Consider the following 21,045-nt stretch of genomic DNA (forward strand, 5'->3'; position numbering starts at 1 on the left):
GAAATGGAATATTATCCAAAATTGAATAAAATGAGTTATCAAGACATGAAAAGACATATATGAAACTTAAATCTACCTTATTAAGTGAAAGATGCCAATCTGAAAAAGGCACTACACAACATGTGGATAAGGCAAAACTATGGGTAGAGTAGAAGTCAGTGGCTTACAGGGTTCAGAGGAAAGAGAAAGATGAGTAGAAAAGCATGAAGGATTTTTTTAAGGCAGCAAAACTACACTGTATGGTGCTATAACAGCATAATTATAAATTTGTCTAAATCCATAAAATGTACAATACCAAGAGTGAGCCCTGATGACAAGTATGAACTTTGGATGATTGTGATGTGCCAGCATAGGTTCATCAGTTGTAACAAATGGACCATTCCAGTGTGGAATGTTGATAACTGAAGAGGCGATGCATGTTTAGGGAAAGGGGGACATCTCTATATCTTCTGCTATATTTTGGTGTGAACCTAAAACTCCTCGAAAAAATAAACCATATAAAAATACACAAAGTAGATTAAAGCTGGCCTTGGGCCAGGTGACCTCTTCTTTGCACTGACTCCGAACAGGATTCTTTCACCCGGGCATCTCCTCCTGTGGGGTCCGCCAGCTCGTCCCGCAGCACCATGTGGGTGACCAAACTTCTGCCAGTCCTGCTGCTGCAGCATGTCCTCCTTCATCTCCTTCTGCTCCCCATCGCCATCCCCTATGCAGAGGGACAAAAGAAAAGAAAAAATACACTTCATGAATTCAAAAAGTCAGCCAAGACTACTCTAATCAAAGAAGACCCGTTACTTAAGATTAAAACCAAAAAAAATGAATGCTGCAGACCAGTGTGCCAACAGATGTATAAGGAATAAAGGACCTGCAAGGCCTTTGTTTTTGATAAAGCAAGAAAACGATGCCCCTGGTTCCCTTTCAGTAGCATGTCAAATGGAGTGAAAAAAGGGTTCGGCCATGAATTTGACCTCTACGAAAACAAAGACTACATTAGAAATTGCATCATAGGTAAAGGAGGCAGCTACAAGGGAACAGTGTCTATCACAAAGAGTGGCATCAAATGCCAGCCCTGGAATTCCATGATACCACACGAACACAGCTTTTTGCCTTCGAGCTATCGGGGTAAAGACCTGCAAGAAAACTACTGTCGAAATCCTCGAGGGGAAGAAGTGGGACCATGGTGTTTCACAAGCAATCCAGAGGTATGCTACGAAGTCTGTGACATTTCCCAGTGTTCAGAAGTGGAAAACTGAATGACAAGATGGAAAAGTAACCATTTCAGCATTGTACGTGGTTTCATTTTTTCCTAGTGACTTGGCTACTGAATAGCTGGAGTTTTCAATTCTGTCAAAAACTTAGAAATGTGCATTAAATTCTTCTAGAAATTTATTAGGATTTTGAAGTACTTGTGGAGGGGACAGGGCTGCTGAATGCTGTCCAATTTTTAAAGTAAGATATCTTACCTGTTTATTAACCATATTTTTTGGAACTATATCCTCCATGAATATCCATTTAATATTAGGCTGATATTAATCACATAACAATTAAAGGGCATTGTTAGCTCGTTTTCACAGAGAAGGTGAATATGTTTTTTGCTGTTAGTTAATTTAAAACCCTTGACTTCATGTGCTAGAGTCAGTTCCATCTGTTTGTAAATTCTTATTTTCCATTTCATGTCAAATTCTGTTCCTATAACTTCTTTATTGTTTTCTTTTCTATTAAAAATAATAAACTTATTGTGATTACATAATGAAAAAAAATACACAAAGTATCTGCTATACCTTGTATCTCGAATGTCCTCAAAGCCCTGTAGGTTAAGAATTTGGTCTGAAACCCATGGTGCTATTGGAAAGTGGTAGAACTTTTAGGAAGTAGGGTCTAGTAGAAGGAAGTGAGGATGTTGGGGGAATGCATTTGAAGGAGATATTGAAACCCCAGCCTCTTCCTCTCCCTCTCTTTGCTTCCTGGCTGCCAATAGGTAAGCAGCTTGCTCTATCACATGCATCTGCCATAATTTAATACCTTGCCACAGGCCCAAAAGCAATGTGCTAAGCAGACATGGACTAAAACCTCCAAAACCATGATCCCAAATAACCTTTCTTCTTTATAAGTTTATGTTCTCAGTAATTTTGTTACAGTGATGAAAAACTGATTAATACAAAATCAAATACTTAATAATACACTTATTTCTTGATATATGTAGTGGTTACAAATGTGCACCTACTTTATAACACGTCTTCAAACTGTACCTATGCTTTGTATACTTTTTGTATACAATAAAAAACCTGTTTTAAATTAATAAGTTAAAGATATATACAATGATATGGATTAATATTAGCAATAAATGAATCTTAACATTAAATGAAATAATAAGTTACAGAAGATTACATAGAGTATGAATCCCTTTCTCATAAAGTTAAAAATGCCAATAGCTAAATGTATCCCTGTAATGAACAAAGATGTTAAGATTTAATTTTTATTTTCCCCTAAAGAACCTCTAGGTTCTTTATCTGGAAAGCTATTATCTTAGATATGATAGTACTGGCATCACTTGCTTAGGAACTACAGAAAAATATTTCTAGCTTTTCAAGGTCTCTCAATTCACCATATTAATTGAACACCTACTATCTCTCCAGGGGCTTAATCTCTTAAACACTTCCAAGTAAGTAACTCTAATACAAGATAGTGATAAATGCAACAAAATAGAAAGAAGCAAGATTCTATGTGAAGAGATACATTAGGACAAGGTGGATTTGACAAAATAACATGCAACAGGCAATTTACTGGGCAACTACCAAATGCCAGGCACTGGGCTCATTATGAGAGAGACATAGATACAATAACACAAGATTGCCACACTTAAGATCTTCATAGCTTTGTAAGAATGATTGATGAGAAGCCAAAAATTACAGCACTGAGGAGTGTTGTAGAAAACAGTATATATAAAACAGACTACATAAAATACTGTGGGAGCACAATAAAAGGAAAGACTGAATCTTCTTGGGAAAAATAGGAAGTTTTGTTGAGGTGCTTTTCCTTTAAAATGTTACTTATTTTGTTTTGATCATGTAATCAGATTGTTCAAAGTAAAGCAATATAACAAGGTTTATGTCAAAAAGTCCTATTCTCATTTTCTTCCATTAACTTCTTTCATTCATTCTTGTGGATACTTCAAGTGTTTCTTTACATAAATACAAGAAAATGAAGATACATACATTATAATTTCCCTTCTTTATTAAAAAATAGTATGGTGTACATACTCTTTCTTTCCTTTCCTTGTTTTCATTTAACTTTGTATTCTAGAACCTTCCCATGTAAGCACATACAGAGAGATAGAAGGTCCTCATTCTTTGTTTATTAACCATAATTTATTTAACTGGTTCTCTAGTAATAGACATTTAAGTTATTTCTGATATTTTATTACAAACAACATAGTAATAAATGGCTTTGCATACAAATGAAAGTTTATCTTACCCCAGCTTTCCAGTGTAAAACTAGGAGATGGGGGCTGTCATTTTGAATCTTTGCTCCCATTTCCCGGTGGGGAACTGGAAATACCCCCCATACTTTATCCTGTTATACTAAAATAAATCCTTGATAAAACTTGAAAAAATGTAAGCTTACCTGTAGATATAACTTTTCAGTATGATTGCTGAACCAAAGGAAAAAATCATTTGTATTTTTTATAAATTTTGCCAAATATCCTCCATAGCTATTATGCTATAAAAATGTATGAGTGTTATTTCCTGAAGCTGATTAATGGAAATTCTCTTTTATTGTAGCTCTGTGAGTTTTTCTTATTCTTCTTCTCTTATTATAATTGAAGTTGAGCATTTTTATATGTATAAGGAATTTCTACTCTGTTTTTGTGAACTGTGCATTTACATCCTGTTCCCATGTTTTGTTAGATTTTTTGTCTCTTTCCTATCAATTTCTATAACTCGTTTGTTAACTTTTTTTTGTTTGTTTTTTCATTTATTCACATATGCATACATTGTTTGGTCATTTGTCCACCCTGCCCCCCTCTCCCATTCCCCCCCTCAGTTTCAGGCAGGTCCTGTTCTGCCCTTATCACTAATTTTGTTGAAGAAAAGACACAAGCATAATAAGGAAGACAAAGCGTTTTTACTAGTTGAGTTAAGGATAGCTATATAGAGAGATTCCTAATATTGCTTTCTTGTACCCATGTGTTAATAGCCCAGGTTGATTCATCTCTAACTGATCTTTACACTGGCTCCTGATCCCCTTCTCATGTTAACCTCTGTCGCTTTAAGATTTCTGTATTAGTTCCTCTGGTGTGGGGACATCAAACACTTTCAAGTTTTGGATTTTCTACCTATTCCTATATCTCCCGTATGTGCTCTCCCCTTGTCATGTGATCCAAGTCCAACAACATTGCTGCATTTGCCCTAGATCTAAAGTCCACATGTGAGGGAGAACATACAATTTTTGGTCTCTGAGCCTGGCTGACCTCGCTCAGAATGATGTTCTCTAGTTCCATCCATTTACTTGCAAATGATAAGATTTCATTCTTCATGGCTGCATAAAATTCCATTGTGTATAAATACCACATTTTCTTGATCCATTCATCAGTAGTGGGGCATCTTAGTTGTTTCCATAACTTGGCTATTGTGAATAGTGCTGCAATAAACATGGGTGTGCAGGTGTTTCTGAAGTAACATGTGTTGCATTCCTTTGGGTATATCCCCAGGAGTGGGATTGCTGGATCATAAGGCAGGTCTATGTTTAGATTTTTAGAAGTCTCCAAATTTTTTTCCAGAGTGGTTGCACCAGCTTGCATTCCTACCAGCTGTGTATGAGGGTTCCTTTTTCCCCACCTCCTCGCCAACACATTTGTTGGTGGTATTTTTGATGATGGCTGTTCTAATAGGGATGAGGTGGAGTCTTAGTGTGGTTTCAATTTGCATTTCTTTATGGCTAGTGACGGTGAGCATTTTTTCATTTGTTTTTTGGCCATTTGGATTTCTTCTTTTGAGAAAGTTCTATTTAGTTCAGTTGCCCATTTCTTAATTGGTTCATTGATTTTAGGAGTTTAGTTTCTTAAGTTCCCTGTATATTCTGGTTATCAGTCCCTTGTCTTATGTACAGCTGGCAAATATTTTCTCCCACTCTGTGGGTGGTCTCTTCAATTTAGAGACCATTTCTTTTGTTGTGCAGAAGCTTTTTAATTTTATGAAGTCCCATTTATTCATCTTTTCTCTTAGCTGCTGGGCTGCTGGGGTTCTATTGAGGAAGTCTTTGCCTATATCTATTAGTTCCAGAGTGTTTCTTGCTCCTTCCTGTAGTAACTTCAGAGTTTCAGGTCTGATATTTAGGTCCATGATCCATTTTGAGTTGATACTAGTACAGGGTGATAGACATTGATCTAGTTTCAATTTCTTGCAGAGGGGCATTTGTTAACTTCGAATATTAACTCTTGTCTGTTAATATTTTTCTCACTTTTCTCACTTTTTCATTTGTCCTTCAAAATTACGTTGAAGTTTTTATTTTAAAATGGTTAACATGCTCAATCTTTTCTCCTTTCATCTGGATTTTTAACAATAGTAAAAGGTCTTCCTGTTCCATTATTATTGTTATTATTATTATTTCCTGTTCTTCTATTAGTTACTTTCTGTTCTTTCTATTATAAAGAAATTTTGCCTGTATTTTCTCTTTGTCTTTTTATAATTTTATATATTTTTGGAATTTGGTGTTTATGCTGGGTGTTCAGCATACCTTATGACAGTCACTTTACATCTATTACTTCCTCTGCTTTTACTGGAATACTTTAAAGGAAATTTCAGATCCGGTTTCAATTTACCCTTCCATTATTTCAGTGTGTTTATCTAACTAAAAGAACTTATTTTCCTACATGTCATTATCATACTCATCAAAATTGACAGTTCCTTAATACCATCTAATACTCACTAGTTCAAAAGTTTCCTGATTAACTCAAAGATGTCTATTTACACATTTAGTTTTTCATTATATGTAAACAAAGTCCATATATCATGTTTGGTTTGGGTGTTGTATCTCTCAATTTGTTTAGTGTACTCTTCTTTCCCCCTATTATCTACATACATTTAAGAAACAGAGGAAAAACAGAAGAGTGCAATGGTGCTCTTCGATAATGGATTTAGAGTCTCATAGAATTATTTGAAGAAAAAGACAGAGGATTTAAACAATAACATTTAGCTTTGCCCAGCTAGGACAAGTGATTCATAAAAGTAATTTGTTTTTGATAAATCTAAACTTCATAGCAATAGTATATGATTCTTCAAAGAGTTCTTTGTGACCATATTTATCAGTTCTCATTTTATATACTTACCGTTGTATTTGAAATATTTTCTAATAGGAAGATTAAATAACATTGGAAATGTTTCATAATTTGGACACAGTACGTACAGTGATCCTGAACCAGTATGGTTGGATTGTTATGTTTAAGGATTGGAGTGAGGTAAGATGACGTGCAAAAAGAAAGGCAGATGTTATATTTTGTAGTGCTTTCTTTGCTCATTAAAGATCGGGGTTTTATACTGAAGACATGAGAAGCCTGAAAAGTTTTCATTTTTCAGTTGCATACATTCAACTCAGGAAAATTCTCAATGTTTCTATGTCTGATTAACCAGATTTGATAAAAATATACAGAGGAATGTAAGCAGTTTGGATCTCACTGACTACAGTGAATCAAAACTGAGTGAATTCTAAAAAACAGAAAAAATTATGTTGTCAAGCCAAGAAACATGCCATTACCTTTCTGTCCACATTTCCACCAACTTCCAAAGTTTATAGAGAACTAGAATTGACATACTACCTGACATATGGTAATTCGGGGTTTAAAAGTTTCCATTTGAAGGAAAATTAGTTGTATTTGTGAAAAAAGAAAATTCATATATTCGTCTTTTCAGATCTTACCTCACTGCTTTTCATTTTCCTTCCTACTTACCTAAGATGTGTTTTTTGTGTTAAAAGCTACAATTTCATCACTACTAGTTGGCCCATTTGTAAAAATCCTATTTTCTCATGTACAGATATCCAAAGTACCTTTTATTGATCACATAATATTCACCAACTGAGATTTGAGGAGCTTGGAATATATGAATTGAATGTTAATATAAAAGCCAATCCCAGTGAATCATAGTAATGTGCTATTCTTGTGAAATCTGTATACATTTTTCTATGCTTATGTCAATCTCTTAAAATCAACCTTATTATAAGGAAGTTTATTGTAACAAAGAGAACATCAGCACTAAAGTAGTCCAGAATAGGATCACACACTCAATTCTACTATGTATTTGTAGTATCTCAGAGAGTCATAGTTTCCTGATTTCAGTATTTTTCATCTGTAGAATGTGAACCTAATGTACAGAGTTGCTGGAAGATTGAGTGAGATAGCTTTTATACAAAGTACATAGCACACAGTACATGCTCATTATGCTCAATACATTACTGGTGAGCTGATAATCTCTCATTGATAATTTCATCAATGATATGTTGCATTGATAATCTCTTATTGATTGTGCTTAAGCCATCACTTAGTGCATCCACTTATAGTTTTATGAATTAGGAAATTAATATTACTAGACAAAGTGATTGTGCCTACTTTCATTTCATTTTAAAATACTAAGTTCTTTTTCTGGTATACATTTAAATTCTTAATAGAAAAACAATATAACCGTAAGTGATTTTTCCTTTTTCCAGGCCACATCATCATGGCTATAAAGTACAGTTATGCTAACAATCATCAAATAATATCACTATTACTCTTGACATGTTTGCTGTAAAAAATGTTGTGCCTACTATGTTTTACTCCACTCATTGACCCAGCACATCACAAATAGGTTTGAGAGTACTGAGGGTGTATTTCTCAAATGCCACATGACTCACCAATTCTCTTGGATGCAACATTATGCCTCCTATTTTATTCCTCTTCTTGCTTTAGTAATGCCTTCTATGCTATAATAAGCTATGGGATCCATTTCCTCTTAAGGTGCAATTCACTACTGATGACTATTGATGGTTCTTGCTTCTGCTGGCACTCCTGGACATTTTTTTTTGTGGTACTGGGACTTGAACTCAGGGTCTTCACCTTGAGCCACTCTGCCAGCCCCTTTATTGTGATGGGTGTTTTCAAGATAGGGTCTCACAAACTAATTGCCTGGGTTGACTTCAAACCACGATCCTCCTGATTTCTTCCTCCTGAGTAGCTAGGATTGCAGGCGTGAGCCAGTAGCACCTAGATAATCCTGGACATTTTTGCACAAAGGTCACTGATGTCCTTGCTTGAGATGCCTATATGGAATGAAGATACCATCTCCCATCTGAGATTGCTAATATTAAAGCTCCTGATATATCAGCATCATACTTAAAGTCTTAATGTGTCATGAAAATGTTGGTAAAACAGATCATTACAGTTCCTTCTTTCTAACTCTTTCTTTCTTGTATCCCTTTAGTACCAAAATATGAGTACCCATGAAGAAGCTGAGTCTGTGACTATTTCAACTGAGTTCTCAAGACCTATTCTACAATTAGAATCACCTTTCTAATGGAACTGACTCATTAACTTTGTTTTTTTAAATGTTTTTACTAGTATATGATAGTTACACAGGGGGCATTCGTTGCGACATTTCCATATATACATACGATGTACCCTGGTTTGGTTAATTCCTTCCATTATTCTCTCTCTTCTCCCCTCTCCTTCTTAAAATGACTTCAACACTCAGCCATTAGATTTGAAGTCATCCTGAGTTCTGTGACATTTTCTTGCCTAAGAAAGAATTCATTTGCAGGAGGTTCTTTGGCTCCTCTGGTTGCTAAGCTCCTGGAATTGCTTATCACCAGTTCTCTAAGTATGCTCACACATGTCAAAAACCTAAATGAAATAAAGCTTGGGAGCATGCTAAGACCCCCACAACTTTCTCTTCCTTGTATAAAAAATGTAATACTTGCTACATTCTGTATCTTTACTCTCAAAATACATTCTTGCAAGAATAGGAAAATAAATACTTCTTTATACTGGTACTCTAAGTTTAGTTCATATACCCAGAATCTCACATACCAAATAACAGTAGACCTTGATTGTGACATCCTTCCAGGCACACCTAGGATAATAGGACAAAGATGAGTTATAACCTAGATTTCAAGTTACCTCTGTTAGGAATAAACACTCTTTCTCAACAAGAACAATCTCTCTTCAGTTTCTGCTCCATCTTAACTTAGAGAAGCAGACATTGAGGTTCTTTATTTGTACTCAGACTTCCTGAGAACTCTTTTGGGGAGCCACATTTTTAAAAACCACTATACATTAGTAAAGCCTCAAGCTTAGAATGCCCAGATAAAGAAATGGTTATTTTCCCGTTCTTGCAAGAATGCATTTGAGAGTAAAGATACAAATTGCACAATGTACTGGAAAGTTTTTTTTTTTCACAAGGAGGAGAAATCCTCAATTCCAAAACAGTGGACATACAGAAGTTAAAATATTTTCCCCAGTCATCTACAGGCAAAAGATTATATTTATAAAACCTGTGTATTAGATCCATCTCATTTTCTGTCACATCTTTTTAAGCAGGAAGTAGACTCAAACTTTAGCACTGTTGAATGGTGTGTAAGTGTGGAACTGTCACTCATTTTATACTGGACCAGGATGTCCAAACTCTACAAAAGTACTCATCACCTATCTCTTTTTTTCATTTAGAAATTTAAAAAATTTATTTATTTATTCACATATGCATAAATTGGCCATTTCTCCCCTCTGCCCCTGTCCCCTCCCTCTCCTCCCCACCCCCTCGCTTCCAGGCAGAACCTGTTCTGCCCTTTTCTTCAATTTTGTTGAAGAGAAGACATAAGCAATTATAAGAAAGACAAAGCATTTTTGCTAGCTGAAATAAGGATAGTAATACAAAGAGATTCCTAGCATTGCTTCCATGCACAAGAGTGTTACACCCCAAATTGATTCATCTCTACCTGACCTTTTCACTAGTTCCTGATCCCTTTCCCATATTGACCACTGTCGCTTTAAGATATCTGTATTAGTTCCTCTGGAGTGGAGACATCAGACACTTTCATGTTGTGGGTTTCCTACCTATCTCCATACCACCCGTATGTGCTGTCCTCTAGCATGTGACCCAAGTCCAAAAACATTGTTGCATTTGCCCTAGATCTAAAGTCCGCATGTGAGGGAGAACATACAATTTTTGGTCTTCTGAGCCTGGCTAACCTCACTCAGAATGATGTTCTCCAGTCCCGTCCATTTACTTGCAAATGATAAGATGTCATTCTTCTTCATGGCTGAGTAAAATTCCATTGTGTATAAGTACCTCATTTTCTTAATCCATTCATGAGTTGTGGGGCATCTTGGTTGTTTCCATAACTTGGCTATTGTGAATAGCTCTGCAAGAAACAGGTGTGCAGGTGCCTCTGGAGTAACCTGTGCCACATTTCTTTGGGGATATCCCCAGGAGTGAGATTGCTGGATCATATAGAAGATCTATATTTAGATTTTTAAGAAGCCTCAATATTTGTTTCCAGAGTGGGTGCACTAGCTCGCATTCCCACCAGCAGTGTATGAGGGTTCCTTTTTCCCCACATCCTCGCCAACACATGTTGTTGGTGGTGTTTTTGATGATGGCTATTCTAACAAGGGCAAGGTGGAATCTTAGTGTGCTTTTGATTTGCATTTCCTTTATGGCTAGAGATGGTGAGCATTTTTTCATGTGTTTTTTGGCCATTTGAATTTCTTCTATTGAGAAAGTTCTGTTTAGTTCAGATGCCCATTTTTTAATTGGTTCATTGATTTTAGGAGAGTTTAGCTTTTTAATTTTCCTATGTATTCTGTTTATCAGTTCTTTCATTATAGCTGCCAAGTATTTTCTCCCACTCTGTGGGTAGTCTCTTCAGTTCAGAGACCATTTTTTTGTTGTGCAGAAGCTTTTTAATTTTATGTAGTTCCACTTGTCCATACTTTCTCTTAGTTGCTGAGCTCCTGGGGTTCTATTGAAGAAGTCCTTGCCTATACTTATTACTTCCAGAGTGTTCCCTGCTCTTTCCTGTACTAACTACAGAGTTTCAGGGATGATATTAAGGTCCTTAATCCATTTTGAGTGTATACTAGTATAGGGTGATAAGCATGGATCTTGTTTCATTTTTTTGCAGATGGATAACCACTTTACCCAGCAACATTTGTTGAAGAGGCTGTCTTTTCTCCATATGTTTTTGGCACCTTTGTCAAAAATTAAGGTGGGCATAGCTGTGTGGATTCATATCGGGATCCTCTATTCTGTTCCACTGGTCTTCATGTATGTTTTTCTGCCAGTACCATGCTGTTTTTATTGCTACTGCTTTGTAATATTGTTTGAAGTCAGGTATTGTGATACCTCCAGCATTGCTTTTTTTTTGCTGAGTATTGCCTTGGCTATTCACGGTCTCTTGTGTTTCCAAATAAACTTTAGGGTAGATTTTTCAATCTCTGTGATAAATGTCATTGGGATTTTGATGGGAATTGCATTAAACAAGGAGCTTGCTTTTGGTAGTATAGACATTTTTACTATGTTGATTCTACCAATCTATGAGTACAGGAAATCGTTCCATCTTCTGTAGTCTTCCTCAATCTTTTTCTTCAGGTATTTTTAGTTCTCCTTGTAGAGGTTATTCACATCATTCATTCAGTTTACTCCTAGGTATTTGATTTCTTTTTGAGGCTATTGTAAATGGAATTGTTTCCATATATTCTTTCTCAGCTTGTTCATAATTGGTGTTTAGAAAAGCTAATGATTTTTGTAAGTAGATTTTGTATCCTGACACTTTGCTGTAGCTGTTTATGGTGTCTAGGAGTTTTGGGGTAGAGTTTTTTGGGTCTTTAAGATATAGAATCATGTTGTCTGCCATTAGGGATATTTTGACAGTTTCTTTACCTATTTGTATTCCTTTTATTTCTTCTTCTTGCCTAATTGCTCTGGCTAGGAATTCCAGTACTATGTTGAATAAGAGAGGAGATAGTGGGCTTTCTTGTCTTATTCCTGATTTTAGGGGAAATGGTTTCAGTTTTTCACCATTAAGTATGATGTTGGCTATAGGTTTGTCATATATAGCCTTTACAATGTTCAGGTACTTTCCTTCTATTCCTAGTTTTCTTAGAGCTTTTATCATGAAGTTCTGTTAGATTTTGTTGAAAGCTATTTCTGCATCTATTTGATCAAGTGGTTTTTGCCTTTGGTTCTATTGATGTGCTGTATTACATTAATAGATTTGCATATGTTGAACCACCCCTGTATCCCTGGGATGAAGCTGACTTGGTTTTGGTGAATGATCTTTTTGATGTTTTGTTGCATTCGGTTTGCCATTATATTAGTGAGGATTTTTGTGCTGATGTTCATTAAGGGGATTGGCCTATAGTTCTCCTTTTTGGAGGTGTCTTTGTCTGGTTTGGGGATGAGTGTAATACTGGCTTCATAAAATGAGTTAGGCAATGTTCTTTCCCCTTCTGTTTCATGGAACAGTTTAAGTAGGGTTGATAATTGGTTCTTCTTTAAAGGTCTGATAGAATTCAGCAGACAATCCATCAGGTCCTGGACTTTTCTTTTTTGGGAGACTATTGCTGCTTCAATTTCATTTTGTGTTATAGATCAATTCAGGTGATCAATATCTTCTTGGTTTAATTTTGGATGGTCATAGGTATCTAAAAATCAGTCAATTTCTTCAAGACCTTCAAATTTAGTAGAATATAGGTTCTCAAAGTGTCTTTGATGATTTCCTGGATTTCCATGGTGTTTGTTGTTATCTCCCCTTTTGCATTTCTGATTTTACTGATTTGGTTTTTTTCTTTCCTCATTTTAGTCAGGTTTGCCTGGAGTCCATTAATCTTATTTATTTTTTCAAAGAACCAGCTTTTTGTTTCATTGATTCTTTGTATGGTTTTTTTGTTTGTTTGTTTGTTTCTATTTCATTAATTTCAGCCCTTATTTTTATTATTTCTCTCCTGCTTGTTTTGGGATTTGCTTGTTCTTGTTTTTCTAGGGTTTTAAATGTTGCATTAGGTCATTGATTTGAAATCTTTCTGTCCTTTTAATATATACAATAATGCCTATAAACTTTCCTCTTAGGACTGGCTTTGCTCTGTCCCATAGTTTCTGGTAGGTCGTGTTTTCATTTTCATTAGCTTCCAGGAACTTTTTAATCATCACCCATCTTGAAGTCCCTAGAATCATACTTGATCATTGACTGCACTGCTGTAGGCCAAAGCAGTATCTCATCTGAGAATTTCTTGTAGGTTCTCATTACATATAGCCACATGTTAGGGCAGGTTTATGTCATTGCTATTCTCGTCCGCCACTTCAAATTAGAGGTCTATGGATAGCAAGGATTGACTCACACCAAATACTAAAAAACAAAGAGTGAAGAAAGTAAAGTTTTTCTTAGACTCTTCAGAGCCTCATGCTAAGAAGGACATGTGCTGGCTCCATTTACCTTTGTGTTCTGTTCCCACTATCTGTATGCTAGTATGTTCAGCAAAGTGCAATCACATTTTTGAAGTTGTGAATGTCCTGAGGATCATGTTGGAGTGGTTCTGGTTTTTTGTGTATGCATCATTTAGAGTAATTTATGTAACAGCCCATATAGAGACATTACATGGAATACTTTGCACAATATTCTGTACAGAGAGAAGCATTTCTTCAATAAAATCTAGGCAACTGTGATGAGAGCCCTTTAATTTTGAGCATGATGGGTGAAAGAATTGATTTCTAGAAGTCTGTTCCCACTAGTTCTGCTATCTGGTTTTAAAAACAAGAAAAGTTTTTTCATTGACTCTGTGGGCTTGATATTAAAGATTGTTTCCAGATAGGCTGCCAAATTTGGAGGCCTTTTGCACTATACATGTTTTATAGTGGATTTAATGTCTTCAATCACCTTTTGCAAAGAATAGAAAAGAAAATCCATATCCAAATTAGTTCTAGGGTTTTCTCTCTCTTAATAACTACAATCATCACTCAGTGCTGTCACAAACACATTCTGATATTCTTTCAGAAAAATCAAATGTGTAAAAATTTAGATATTTCAATTCCCTTTACCCAGACCAATGCAAAACTTGGCACAATACTTGACAGTACTTCCAAATTGCATTATTTTTATTAGCATATTATTGTTATATAGGGGGTACACTGTGACAGTTAAATAAGTGCTTACTATACATCTTAATTAGAGTCACAGTGCCTCCCTCTTTCTCCTGTATTCTCCTATCCTTCCTTAGAACAACATCAGTAGGTTTCATTGTTCTATTTTCATACATGTGTACAAGATATGTCCACCATATTCTATTCTTTCCTTATTCCACTAGTACCTACCCCTAGAAAGGACTTGTTTTACATCTTTGTCTATTTTTTTAAAGAGACATTTTTGTTAGTTTACGATAATTACACAGGGGGTTTCGTTGTGACATTTCCATTTACATATGTATTACACCCCAATTGGTTCATTCTTTCCGTTATTCTCCTTTCTACTCCAGTCCTCTTCTGTAGTGACTTTAACCAGTTTCAGTGTTCCATATTCATACTTCACAGAAAGTACATCATCCATATTCATTGTCATTTTAAAGTTAAATCTTAATCACTCCAGAATAATATTTTTCAAAGTATCAATCATAAACCATTGCATTATGAAATTAAGTGAATGACAAAGAGTGTTTTTATAAAATGAAGAATGATAAGATAGAATACAAATATGTAGCACTTGCAAAAATAATTATTGTTTATGAAGCTATTTTTCAGCTACATACTTATGTGTGCACACATGTATATGTGTGTCTGTGTGTATGCATATATTTTTGTTGATTGGGGTCATACAATTTAGTCTACTTGTGGATAGTAGTCAAGAAACATTTATAATACACTGTCATAGAGAAACCAGCAATCCCAAAGATATGGAAAGCCCTTCTCTTAACTCATCCTGTTCTATATCTGACCTCTACTAAATCAGTTGAGGCACCAAGTATTTATGCAGGGCAACATAGCTGACAGCTACTACAGATTATGTTTATAGGCCCACATTTTCAAACATGCTTGTCTTATTACATGGTACTCAGGGAATTCCAAATGGACTTAATTTCCCCCATGGTTATAGTTTCCATTTCCTATTGATGGATGAAAATCATCCATCATTGTTGTTAATCTTAGACTTAAAGTATAGATTTAAGCCTTTAAATAATAACTAGGGATCATTACCACCCACTTGTTGCCAGTAATAGCTAATGTAACAGTAATCTTCAGTACCTTCTTCAAGACAAGTGATTGAAGACTGTGAAGACCAATGCAGGATGTGGTATATTAAGAGTCTGTACCAGCAATGATACCTGGCATGGTTATTTGGGAGCTTTTTGGTCATGTAGCTGAGGTGGCCGATGCCAAGATTGTATGAGCCTTCATCTGATCTTTGAGGTTTTTCTTTGCCTGTATCCTTTTTGAATAGCATCATTATGAAACTAATACTTTTTTATATATCTTTTCAAATTGCCTATACTCAGGTCACATGGGGCTTTTGCCATTATCCTTGTTCTTGCAGTGCCCTGACAAAGGCAATGCTGTCATTTACAACTATCAGTATGTTTAAAACAGTCCATGTAACCCATCTCCTTTTCATTAGGTACTATGAAGTAGAAGAAATTTCTTTTTTTCTCCTGAAGCATCTTTTGAAACTAATAAGGATCATACTTACCTTTATCTTTTTCAGTCCTTAGAATTTGGTGATTCATGTTCTAAATACATTATATAGTGTTTTATATAGTGATTTATTGGATTTTTAATAAACCATACTGTACATCTTGTGTCTATTCATAGTAATTGTATGATAATCTATGTTCATTCAAAAAATTCCAGACCTAGAATACTATTACCTAGAATACTAGGCAATAAAATCATTATTCAACTATTCTTTAATTTCTCAGATAATCAATCCTTCTAAATCAGTGATTATCAACTGGGCACTTTTGCCACTCAAGGGATGTCTAACAATGTTAGCAGACATTTTTGTTTGTCACAACTGGGATAATGATGCTACCTGCATCTAGTGAGAAGAGGCCAAGCATGCTGCTAAACATTGTACAATGTTCAGGGTGGTCCTTACCTTCTCCCTCACAGAATAATTTGGCCCAAGATGTCAACGGCGTTGATGTTGAAGAATCCTGCCCTGATACTGTCATTTGATCCTGACATTTCTTTAAGTGACTCAGACTTATAGTGAGCTATTCTTTTTATACACCCCTCTATCTACATAATATACCACAAATCTTATTCTGATATTCTTTCTCAACTTTGTTCCACTTTTTCAAAGCTTGATAAGAGTCCAGACTCAAACTCAAAATTAAGTTAAATTAAATCTTAATTTTCTACAATGATTCAGAAGAGGAAGAGATACAGATTTATAGTTCATTATTTCTTTGTTACTTCTGGTGATCTATTGTGTATAAGATAAGAAAATGGAATTTTGTTATGGATCTATTATCAGTCTGCTTCTGGAAATAATATTCTAGTACTTAAAATGGCAGAAATTACCCATAATCAATACTACATAAACCACATCAGGGTTGTTTCAGCTCATCATAATAACTGATGTGGGAAAATACAATGAGTTCAATTTTAAATATGATGAGTTTAAGGGTTTGTAACTCATTCTAGCAGAGATATCAAAAAAGTAATTGAATATGTGGAATTGGAGTACAAATAGAAACACGGAAATCATCAGCTTGTAGGTGACAAATTGAAACACCAAGTGAATGAAATCAGCTAAGGGAAAAGTATAGATGTAGAAGAAAAAGAAGACCAAACTGAAATCTTGGATAATGCCAGTGTTTGATGTCAGATAAAGGATCAGTTGAAAACCACTGATTCTTCATGAGGCTATCTCATAGACAGAAACTGTGTTTCATTTAATAATTAATAAAGTTTTAAATTAAACACCTATTATGTGCCAGGCATTATTATAGGTACTTGAGATACATCTGTAAACAAAACTGGCAAAAATTCCAAATCTTAGGGCTTATAGTCTAGCTAGCTTCTTCATAATGAAACATGGGCACTTATTAATGGCTTGAGTGGTAGAATAGAGAACTGTAGAGGTTGTATTATGAAACAGGCTCTAGAGGTCTTCCCTGTTATAAAGCCACTGGCCCTCTGAAGACCTCAATCTTCCCACACTCATTAATATAGAAATAGAGATACCACCTGATTGTCCTTCCCACACTCTAGCTTTTTTGTTCAGTGTTTCATGTGATTTTAGGTTTTCTACAAATTTGCCAGTTGCCTTTAACAAGCAACATAAATAATAGATTAATACAGAAATTAGGGAATCATCAACCTTGGGGGAAAAGTAAAGAGAAAAAATGTCACAGAAAAAGGAATGAGAATCATTCAAAGCAAAATAAATAACATTATAGACCTAAGTTAAGATAAGTGGACAATGAAGTCTCAGTTCCTAGACTGACAAAGTTCCTAGTGTAAAAAGTATGGGACAACATAGCTACACAGTATTGGTGGGAGTGATGGTAAAGGGATGGCTCTGGATTGAAAAATATCAGAACATATCAGCAAAGGGAAAATTAGAGAGAAGGGAGGTGGCCTCACACAATCATCTTTCTGATTCTATATCTTTAGTCTTGTTATCTTGGACTCAGTTTTATTCCCATCATGTAACAAACTGGTGTAAGTCATACCACAATATAAATGCATTCAACTAAAATTTGGTTACAAAATTTTAGACTTTCTCATCACTTTTGAGGGGAGGTGGATGCAAAGAGCCCAGCAACATTTAAAGACAGCTTTCTTGCTATTCCCTAATATAACTTTGATTATGTGTGGCCTCCATATGCTATTGTACATTTCTGATGCTTTATACCAACCCAAAGGTTGATCTTAAGCAAATATGAAACCCCAGAGCTCTATGTAACACCCCAGTGATACTTATAAAATAATTTCAGTTCCTAAAGATTTCCTTAGTCCTTTGTGATGCTCTTGGATGCTGAGGATTGGAAGCCAGCACAATATACTGTCTTGGGTCTCAGGAGAATTTAGGATAACAATCAGTGAAGCGCAAATAGAGATTTCATATGAATATCCAGGGTTTAGGGACTTTTTTCAAAGTACACACTCCCTTTTTCTATCCTCTGTAGTTTAAAATAATACCTAATAGTAAGACAGTTACTAGAAAAGGTTTCAATCCTCAGGTATATTAGAATTGTAGAAAGGTTGAAGAAGATTGACCTGTTGGACATTTTTAATATATTCCACAGACATATCTCTCTGACAACTCTCAGTGCAGGCAATAATAAGTTTTCCATAGCAGTACTATTTCCAGACTAGAACAAACAAAGAATCTCCAAAAGTCTAGAAATCTAGTATGATATTCCGCCTGTCTGGCTAGAATCTGGTTTAGTACTGGTTATCAAGTACCATTCCAGTTACTATCTCGATGTAACTAACCACCCAAATTTAGTGGCATACAAGTAAGTTATTATGCTCAAAGATTCTGAATTAGAGTTATGAGTTTGTAGAGGATCCAGCAAAGATGAATTGTTTCTGATCCGGTTTTTGGGTCCCAGCTGGGAAGACTCAAAGCCTGAATCCTTACTGTCATGTTTAGCAGTTGATGCTGACTCTCAGTGGAGCCATCAGCTAGAGCACATACATGTTGTATATTTAACCGCTTAGATTTTATCATAGCATAGTAACTGGGTTCTAAGAGCAAGTGTCAAGAGTCATGATGTAGAAGCTCCATCTTCTTTCATGTCCTAGACTGAGAAGTCACACAACATCATTTTGCTATTATCACAATCCCACTCAGATTGAATGGGAAGGAACACTTCAAGACCTCACTTTTTGATGAAAGAAATGTCAAATCACATTTTAAAAAGATCATTTAGGATTGGATATAATTTTCTTAGGAAATGCAATCTTCCACAATCTGCCCACTGGCTATAACAACTAACACCCTTCTCTCATGCAAAATATGCGGGTTCCTTCCTCCAAGACAAGTCAAATGGCATTATGACATTTGTCAAACTACCAGATTTCAATATCTAAATTAGATCCATGTGCAGATGAAAATCCTAAATTTATTCTTTGGGTACATTTCTTTGACTCCCTCTCAAACTAGAGGGATTCTCTACAAGTTATCTCCTCCATACATTCAACATAAAATTTGGTAGCAGGAATAAAATAACTACTATAACTTCCTTGGGAAGCAGGGTGGGGGAAGATGGAAAGAATGTAACAGTCGCTGGTCCATAACAATTCAGAAATCTGGATGGTTACAGGTTGATAGTTTCTTGTTCTGTCTTATTGCTTGTGAGTTATTTTCTATCACTTTTCACTCTGCCTCTAGTCTTTGAGTCATTTTTCCTTGGTACATCCTCTGAATCATCTTTCCTTGCTTCATAAAAAATAATTCATGTTTGCTGCTGAGTAGTTTTCTCAACCTGCTTCCTGCTATAGTATTCTGAAAGTTCAAACCATTCAATTTTGTGGTATCTCTATCCCTTTCAGTATAAAATGATACAGAATTCTTTGAAAAACTTCATGGGCCTTCTTTGTACCAATTTATAATACACTCAATTAGACAAAAGACATAACCAAAGGAGATTTCTATGGCTTTCTTTAGCTTGGATTCCCTCTGAGGGAATCTGAGACTGGAGTGGGATAACTCTCCTTAAACTTCTTAGAATCCCAATTGTTTAGCAAAAAAGTTCTGTAAGGTATGCCTTTATTATCCTTAGAATGTCTTCTGTCTGTCTGAAAAGTTTTAGGAGGAACTGGCTCATGTCTCTTTGAGGTTTTAATAAAGGATCTTATAATCCCAACCTGGTTTTGATCTTTGGCCTAAAGATCTTTATTATTTGAAAATCACTGTTTGGAGAGTCTGGAAAAGAGAAAAATCATTATTTTCAAACCTACCAAGTCCTGAATACTTCATAATAAGAGTCCATCCTCTAGTTCAAATCTCTTTTTGTATTTTAACATATATGATAAAAAGAACACAGGTGGTACATTCAGTATTTTGCCTATATTTCTCTTATAACTACATCATCAAGTTTACTAGGTATACACCCTAATTTCCATGTTACCAGAGAAGTGTGTTAGTGGTTTTCCACTACTATAATAACAAGGGTTCTTTTTCTTTTAGCTCCAATGTTCCTTACTTTCTTTTAATCATTTAATAATATCCTCTTTAAGGGCCTGTAGACTCTTTCTATTACTTTATTCTATTCCAATGGCATATATTTTCAGGGTTTTTTTTTAAAGTAGCAGCATTCCACTAAAAAGTAACAAATTCTATTCCAGTCAACTATAGCTGAGCAAATTCCAAACTTAGAGGCCCAGAACAACAAATATTTTTCTATGCTCACAGATTTTGAGAATTAAGAATTTGAAATGAGCACAATAATTTCTCTTTACTCCAAAATGTCTAAGGCCTTAACTTGAAATACTCAAAAGCTGGAGATACAACCATTTGAAGCGCTATTCATTTTTTATATTTAGCAAGTATTGCTAGCCAGTTCTGGTGCCTCAACTGGGACTGCTGGCCATAATTCCTATATGTGACTTCTTGGGGACATCTTTTCATTTAGAGATCAATTTGAGAGCAACCATCATCATGGATTCAAAAGGTAAGACATCACAACTTTGAATAATCAAATTAATCAGAAAGCATAGCTCATGTCTCATGCAATGAGCACTATTCTTGTGGCAATTCAAGTATACAATATGCATATACTAGGTAACTAGAACCTCTACATGGACACATTGTCATGAAAGCATGGATGGCATGGTATGCAGAGGCCTTTTACCTGAAACAGATCCTCTACCCTGAAAACATTATAGCTATCCATCAATAGTTTGAAATCACTCACAAAGTATGAATAACTACCAGACAATTACATATAACCTTGTGTGAAACACTCCATGGAAGACACTAATGTTGTTAGACTTAACTAGGAACCCATTCTACAGATTATTAATAGATAATGCCAGCTCAGAAAATCTGCACACAGGTCCTTTGCCTCTGGAC

General features: G+C 35.3%; 1 pseudogene; it reads left to right on the plus strand.

The window, feature by feature from the left end:
* Positions 1–549: 549 nt before the first annotated feature.
* Positions 550–1,615, plus strand: LOC109686806 (hepatocyte growth factor-like; annotated as a pseudogene).
* The last annotated feature ends 19,430 nt before the right edge of the window (positions 1,616–21,045 follow it).

This window comes from Castor canadensis, chromosome X (assembly GCF_047511655.1).
Source record: "Castor canadensis chromosome X, mCasCan1.hap1v2, whole genome shotgun sequence".
NCBI lineage: Eukaryota > Metazoa > Chordata > Mammalia > Rodentia > Castoridae > Castor > Castor canadensis.